Source organism: Babylonia areolata, chromosome 21 (genome assembly GCF_041734735.1).
Source record: "Babylonia areolata isolate BAREFJ2019XMU chromosome 21, ASM4173473v1, whole genome shotgun sequence".
Classification (NCBI taxonomy): Eukaryota; Metazoa; Mollusca; class Gastropoda; order Neogastropoda; family Buccinidae; genus Babylonia; species Babylonia areolata.
Genome location: NC_134896.1, coordinates 10653678 through 10661438, shown reverse-complemented (window position 1 = coordinate 10661438; position 7761 = coordinate 10653678). Strand labels below are relative to the sequence as shown.

General features: G+C 41.6%; 1 long non-coding RNA gene across 1 annotated transcript; it reads right to left on the bottom strand.

The window, feature by feature from the left end:
- Window positions 1-480: 480 nt before the first annotated feature.
- Window positions 481-6684, bottom strand: LOC143295860 (uncharacterized). The gene is made up of 2 exons (XR_013057083.1): window positions 2202-6684; window positions 481-1949 (listed from the first exon to the last, which is right to left on the bottom strand). It is a non-coding gene; the product is annotated as an uncharacterized LOC143295860 (long non-coding RNA).
- Window positions 6685-7761: the final 1077 nt, after the last annotated feature.

The window sequence follows — 7761 nt, the reverse complement described above, 5'->3', positions numbered from 1 at the left end:
CTGTCGCTCATTTATCAATACTCTTCCTAATTCAAGGAAACACAGGCAACACATCTGACAACTGAAGTCCAGTTCTGTATCCAGTGTAGTCAACACCACCAAAACACAGACACAACAGAACAATGGAGGTTGTAGCCCAGTCTGTGACATCACATGACTGTTTCAAAGAATTTAAGGGCTCTTATCTTAAAAGGCCTTTGAAATCTCATGTGTGATGAAAAATCAACAGCATCTGATTTTCGTCATGGCAGATGTTTGAGAATTGGTGTCACAAGACTTTCCCTTTTGCACTACTTTTGTCTGAGCTACTGATTGCATTCCTTTACTGTGATGACTATTGATGGCGTTGCTGACATATGGTTTTCCCCTTTCCTTTCTTCATGAAACTGAAGACATGGCATAACATCAATGCATCTTATGACCAAAGAATATGGTAGATATGTATGTGTGTGTGTGTGTGTGTGTGTGTGTGTGTGTGTGTTTTAACTTGTGAGTGACATAATCATGATCATATATCCACTGCACAAGTTTTACACAACTACTGTGTCAATAACAATAGGAAGATGATGGAGACAGGGCCAGGGGCTTGACAGCTACTTCAATCGGCAATGGGGCTGATACTGAAGTAGGTGATGCATGAGGGGCTGAAAATTTGAAGAGCAAAAGAAAAAAAAAAGATATGACACATCTGCATATTTGCCTTGATATCATCCAAATCAGCTTCATTATCATTACCAATTTACAGAGAATTATCAGTTCTATAGAGCTCCATTTTGCGTACCAGTTTATTTGTGTGTGTATGACATCGTTAACACTCATTATGAACAGTAATATATTGTTTCAATCAGTATTATCTCACTCATCTATATGTCAACCCTCTCTCTAGCCAGTCACAATTTTCTACAATGACAGCACAGACATACCTTGTACAACATGAGAATTCTAATACACTGTCATCTGTTGTTCTAATCTGTACAAATATACAAATAAAAGCAATAAAAATGTACTTAAAAAAACAAATCCCTCTCATTCATACATCAAATCTCAGAAGACCATCTAACAAACATTACATGCCCAATGCCCATCAGCAAATTTTCACACATACAATTACATTATGCTCTTAATAGGCGGGTATTAGTTTGCACGGGACAGGAATGTCAGACCCCTGCCGGAATCTACACTAGTGGGTCACGGTTAAGTTGTGTTGTTAAATATACTTTCTTCTTGTCTTTCTTTCTTTTTTTTCTTTTTTTTTCTTCTTTTTTTTAATATTCCAATCAGAAATTCGGCTATGCATGTGATGATTGGCTACCTTCAGATTACATGCCCAGTCTCAACGCAAACAATTCCACAAACTCATTTCACTCGCTTGAGGACTTGAACACAACTTTCCTTTTAGGATATACAAATTCTAACCATTATATTTGTTCTCCACCTCGACAAACACACAAACAGCAACAACCCCCCCCCCCCCCCCCCAATCCCCCCTACTCATGCACCAAACTTCAGGAATAATTCAAACCATCACCATCCCCAATCCACCCTCTACCTCAAAGACCCTCTAAACAATGGAACTAATTAAACCATCACACCCAGCTTTTTTATCACAAACAAGAAGCTTTTGACAGGCTGATTTCACTCACTTGCAGATCACATCCTGGACTACCCTAGCTCAATCTGTATAAACACACTAACACAAATCTCCCTCCCACCCATGCAACAAACTTCAAGAAAAAAAAGTGATGGCACACAGTGGATTTGTCAAACATGAGAGTGATCATGTCCCCAGTTGTGTCTCCAAGATGTGTCACAGTGGAAGGAATGATGGGGAACAGTAACTGTAAAGCAAGGTCTGCCATTCCTTCCATTCTCACAGGACATGCGACAGGACCACTCCACTGCTTACAGTTGAAGATTCCATTCAATGCCATCACTTTCTCAGCTCTGCACTGAAACCAGAACCATTAACCAATAAAAACAATTACCATCCCCAACCCTCCGCTCTGCACCAAAACCAGAACAATTGCCATCCCCAACCCTCCCTCCACCCCAACGAATATCTACAAAATCAAAGTGTTTGACGATCACACACACCTTTTCATCTCAAACAAGAAGTATTAAACACGCTAATTACACTCACTTGCAAATCACATCCTTGCCTACATTCTGAACAAAACATCCTTCCTCAGGAACGGTACAACCTTGTTTCCAGATCCCCTGTAAAGCAAGGTCTGCCATTCCTTCCGTTCTCACAGGACATTGGATAGGACCAATCCACTGCTTCCAGAAGAAGATTCCCTTCAATGCCATCACGTTCTCTGCTCTGCACCAAAACCAGAACCATCGCCATCCCCAGCCCTCCCTCTACCCAGTCACAGCACAATTTGCCCCATTTACTTTCACATCTAATACATTGCTTCACATGCCAAAGATTCCACAAACTCATTTCACTCACATAGGGAACTGAACACCGCTTCCCTTTCAGGATACCTATGCTCATATCAACATGTCTGGTCTCCTCCATCTGTCTAAACAGAAAAAACAAAAACAAAAATCTCCCCCCTCCTATCCACCAAACCTCAGACAATCATGCAAAAGATTACAGTTCAATCGTTTCACATTTGAAAACTGAGTAATTCCTCTTGATAGGTACACAAATGAAATTCCATGCCAACTGGAAAGGTAACAAGATGCTCCCCATCATTCCTTCCACTGTGACACAACTGAGGATATGACCACTCTGATGTTTGTTGACAAATTCATTGCGTCAAATCCAGTGTGTGCCATCATTTTTCCCACTCTGCACCAAAACCAGAACAATTGCCATCCCCAACCCTCCCTCTACCCCGACGAATATCTACAAAATCAAAGTGATTGACCATCACACCCACCTTTTCATCTCAAACAAGAAGTATTCAACACGCTGATTACACTCACTCGCAAATCACATCCTTGCCTGCATTATGAACAAAACCTCCTTCCTCAGGAATGGTACAACTTTGTTTCCAGATCCCCTATCTCAAAAGACTGTCACCATTCTCCATCTGTACAAACATACAAACAAACAACAAAACCTCCCTCCCACCCACATACCAAACCTCACGAAAAATTCTAAACATTTCCATCAAAAATTTCTCAATTCAAAACAAATCCATTTTCTTCCATGGACATACCTTTCCAGTTTTTTGGACTTTCTACTCGTACCATCAGCAACTGTAAAGCAAGGTCTGCCATTCCTTCCGTTCTCACAGGACATTGGATAGGACCACTCCACTGCTTCCAGATGAAGATTCCCTTCAATGCCATCACGTTCTCTGCTCTGCACCAAAACCAGAACCATCGCCATCCCCAGTCCTCCCTCTACCCAGTCACAGCACAATTTGCCCCATTTACTTTCACATCTAATACATTGCTTCACATGCCAAAGATTCCACAAACTCATTTCACTCACATAGGGAACTGAACACCTGCTTCCCTTTCAGGATATCTATGCTCATATCAACATGTCTGGTCTCCTCCATCTGTCTAAACAGAAAAAACAAAAACAAAAATCTCCACCCTCCTATCCACCAAACCTCAGACAATCATGCAAAAGATTACAGTTCAATCGTTTCACATTTGAAAACTGAGTAATTCCTCTTGATAGATACACAAATGAAATTCCATACCGACTGGAAAGGTAACAAGATGAACAGGAATGCTAGGTCCAATGCTCCCCATCATTCCTTCCACTGTGACACAACTGAGGACATGACCACTCTGATGTTTGTTGACAAATTCACTGCGTCAAATCCAGTGCGAGCCGTCACTTTTCCCGCTCTGCACCGAAACCAGAACAATTGCCATCCCCAACCCTCCCTCTACCCCAAGGAATCTCTACAAAATCAAAGTGATTGACCATCACGCCCAACTTTTCATCTCAAACAAGAAGTATTCAACACGCTGATTACACTCACTTGCAAATCACATCCTTGCCTGCATTGTGAACAAAACCTCCTTCCTCAGGAATGGTACAACCTTGTTTCCAGATCCCCTATCTCAAAAGACTGTCACCATTCTCCATCTGCACAAACATACAAACAAACAACAAAACCTCCCTCCCACCCACGTACCAAACCTCACGAAAAATTCTAAACATTTCCATTCAAAAATTTCTCAATTCCAAACAGATCCATTTTCTTCCATGGACATACCTTTCCAGTTTTTTGGACTTTCTACTCGTACCATCAGCAACTGTAAAGCAAGGTCTGCCATTCCTTCAGTTTTCACAGGACACTGGATAGGACCACTCCACTGCTTCCAGATGAAGATTCCCTTCAATGCCACCACGTTCTCTGCTCTGCACCAAAACCAGAACCATCGCCATCCCCAGCCCTCCCTCTACCCAGTCACAGAACAATTTGCCCCATTTACTTTCACATCTAATACATTGCTTCACATGCCAAAGATTCCACAAACTCATTTCACTCACATAGGGAACTGAACACTGCTTCCCTTTCAGGATATCTATGCTCATATCAACATGTCTGGTCTCCTCCATATGTCTAAACAGAAAAAAACAAACAAAAATCTCCACCCTCCTATCCACCAAACCTCAGACAATCATGCAAAAGATTACAGTTCAATCGTTTCACATTTGAAAACTGAGTAATTCCTCTTGATAGGTACACAAATGAAATTCCATACCAACTGGAAAGGTAACAAGATGAACAGGAAAGCTAGGTCCAATGCTCCCCATCATTCCTTCCACTGTGACACAACTGAGGACATGACCACTCTGATGTTTGTTGACAAATTCACTGCGTCAAATCCAGTGCGTGCCGTCGTTTTTCCCGCTCTGCACCAAAACCAGAACAATTCCCATCCCCAACACTCCCTCTACCCCAAGGAATCTCTACAAAATCAAAGTGATTGACCATCACGCCCAACTTTTCATCTCAAACAAGAAGTATTCAACACGCTGATTACACTCACTTGCAAATCACATCCTTGCCTGCATTGTGAACAAAACCTCCTTCCTCAGGAATGGTAAAACCTTGTTTCCAGATCCCCTATCTCAAAAGACTGTCACCATTCTCCATCTGCACAAACATACAAACAAACAACAAAACCTCCCTCCCACCCACGTACCAAACCTCACGAAAAATTCTAAACATTTCCATTCAAAAATTTCTCAATTCCAAACAGATCCATTTTCTTCCATGGACATACCTTTCCAGTTTTTTGGACTTTCTACTCGTACCATCAGCAACTGTAAAGCAAGGTCTGCCATTCCTTCAGTTTTCACAGGACACTGGATAGGACCACTCCGCTGCTTCCAGATGAAGATTCCCTTCAATGCCACCACGTTCTCTGCTCTGCACCAAAACCAGAACCATCGCCATCCCCAGCCCTCCCTCTACCCAGTCACAGCACAATTTGCCCCATTTACTTTCACATCTAATACATTGCTTCACATGCCAAAGATTCCACAAACTCATTTCACTCACATAGGGAACTGAACACTGCTTCCCTTTCAGGATATCTATGCTCATATCAACATGTCTGGTCTCCTCCATATGTCTAAACAGAAAAAAAAAAACAAAAATCTCCCCCCTCCTATCCACCAAACCTCAGACAATCATGCAAAAGATTACAGTTCAATCGTTTCACATTTGAAAACTGAGTAATTCCTCTTGATAGGTACACAAATGAAATTCCATACCGACTGGAAAGGTAACAAGATGAACAGAAATGCTAGGTCCAATGCTCCCCATCATTCCTTCCACTCTGACACAACTGAGGACATGACCACTCAGATGTTTTTTGTCAAATTCACTGCGTCAAATCCAGTGCGTGCCGTCGTTTTTCCCGCTCTGCACCAAAACCAGAACAATTGCCATCCCCAACCCTCCCTCTACCCAAACGAATATCTACAAAATCAAAGTCATTGACCACCACACCCACCTTTTCATCTCAAACAAGAAGTATTCAACACGCCGATTGCACTCACTCGCAAATCACATCCTTGCCTGCATTGTGAACAAAACCTCCTTCCTCAGGAATGGTACAACCTTGTTTCCAGATCCCCTATCTCAAAAGACTGTCACCATTCTCCATCTGCACAAACATACAAACAAACAACAAAACCTCCCTCCCACCCACGTACCAAACCTCACGAAAAATTCTAAACATTTCCATTCAAAAATTTCTCAATTCCAAACAGATCCATTTTCTTCCATGGACATACCTTTCCAGTTTTTTGGACTTTCTACTCGTACCATCAGCAACTGTAAAGCAAGGTCTGCCATTCCTTCCGTTCTCACAGGACACTGGATAGGACCACTCCGCTGCTTCCAGATGAAGATTCCCTTCAATGCCATCACGTTCTCTGCTCTGCACCAAAACCAGAACCATCGCCATCCCCAGCCCTCCCTCTACCCAGTCACAGCACAATTTGCCCCATTTACTTTCACATCTAATACATTGCTTCACATGCCAAAGATTCCACAAACTCATTTCACTCACATAGGGAACTGAACACCACTTCCCTTTCAGGATATCTATGCTCATATCAACATGTCTGATCTCCTCCATATGTCTAAACAGAAAAAAACAACCAAAAATCTCCCCCCTCCTATCCACCAAACCTCAGACAATCATGCAAAAGATTACAGTTCAATCGTTTCACATTTGAAAACTGAGTAATTCCTCTGATCACCAAATGAAATCCAAGAACGATAAGTACAACATACATGAACTAGGTCCAATTCCCCATCATTCCTCCATGTACCATACTAGACAATACATTATGATTCATTGCCAAATTCCACCTCATTCCATGGACTAGACTGACTGTTTTTGACCATCTGCTCAAACCAGTAACCAACATTTGCCACCCCAACCCAAACACAATCCCACTCTCACAACTCACATAAAAAAAGTTCATCTCATTTGAAACATACTCTATACCATACACAACCTGTACATCTGCAACATGAAGAATCAATCACGCTCAACTTCGACCATCATCACATTCCATTGCCAAATCAAACAAATTCCACTCATGCAAACTCATCTCATCCTGTCTTTTCTTCTGACAAATCAAAACATCTCCTATCCCAGCAATGTATCACTACCTTTTCCAGATTACACAGAACCCACCTATCTCAATGAACCTCATCCATTCTGCACACCACCTCTTCACTCAAACATAAGACAATCCATACATCAAATACAAACTCCCTTGCCAACACCCTTACCAAACCTAAGGAAATTAAACTTTTCCATCAAATATTCTCAAATTCACAAATCGATCCATTTCCATATCCAGACAAAACATCAAAATCTTACACCTCACTCGTACCACACAACGAAAAGCAAGTTCATTCCATCCATTCATTTACAGGAATGGATGACCACCACTTGTTCCAGATAAATTCCTATCATGGCATCACGTTCTCTGCCTGCACCAAACATAACCATCCATTCCTTCATCCCAGCCTGTACCCATCCAGCACAATTGCCATTTACTTTCATCAATACTTGCTCACACCAAGTCACAAACCATTTCATCACATAGAACTACACCGCTCCCTCAACCATCACAACATGTCGTCTCTCCATCTGTCTAACAGAAAAAATCATTTCATCTCCCTGTACCAAAACTCGACAATCGAAAAATAATTCAATCACATTTGCTATTCCCTTGAAAACACAAATGAAATTCCATCCACTAAGTAACAAATAACAGAAACTAGTCATCTCCCCATCATTCTCCAC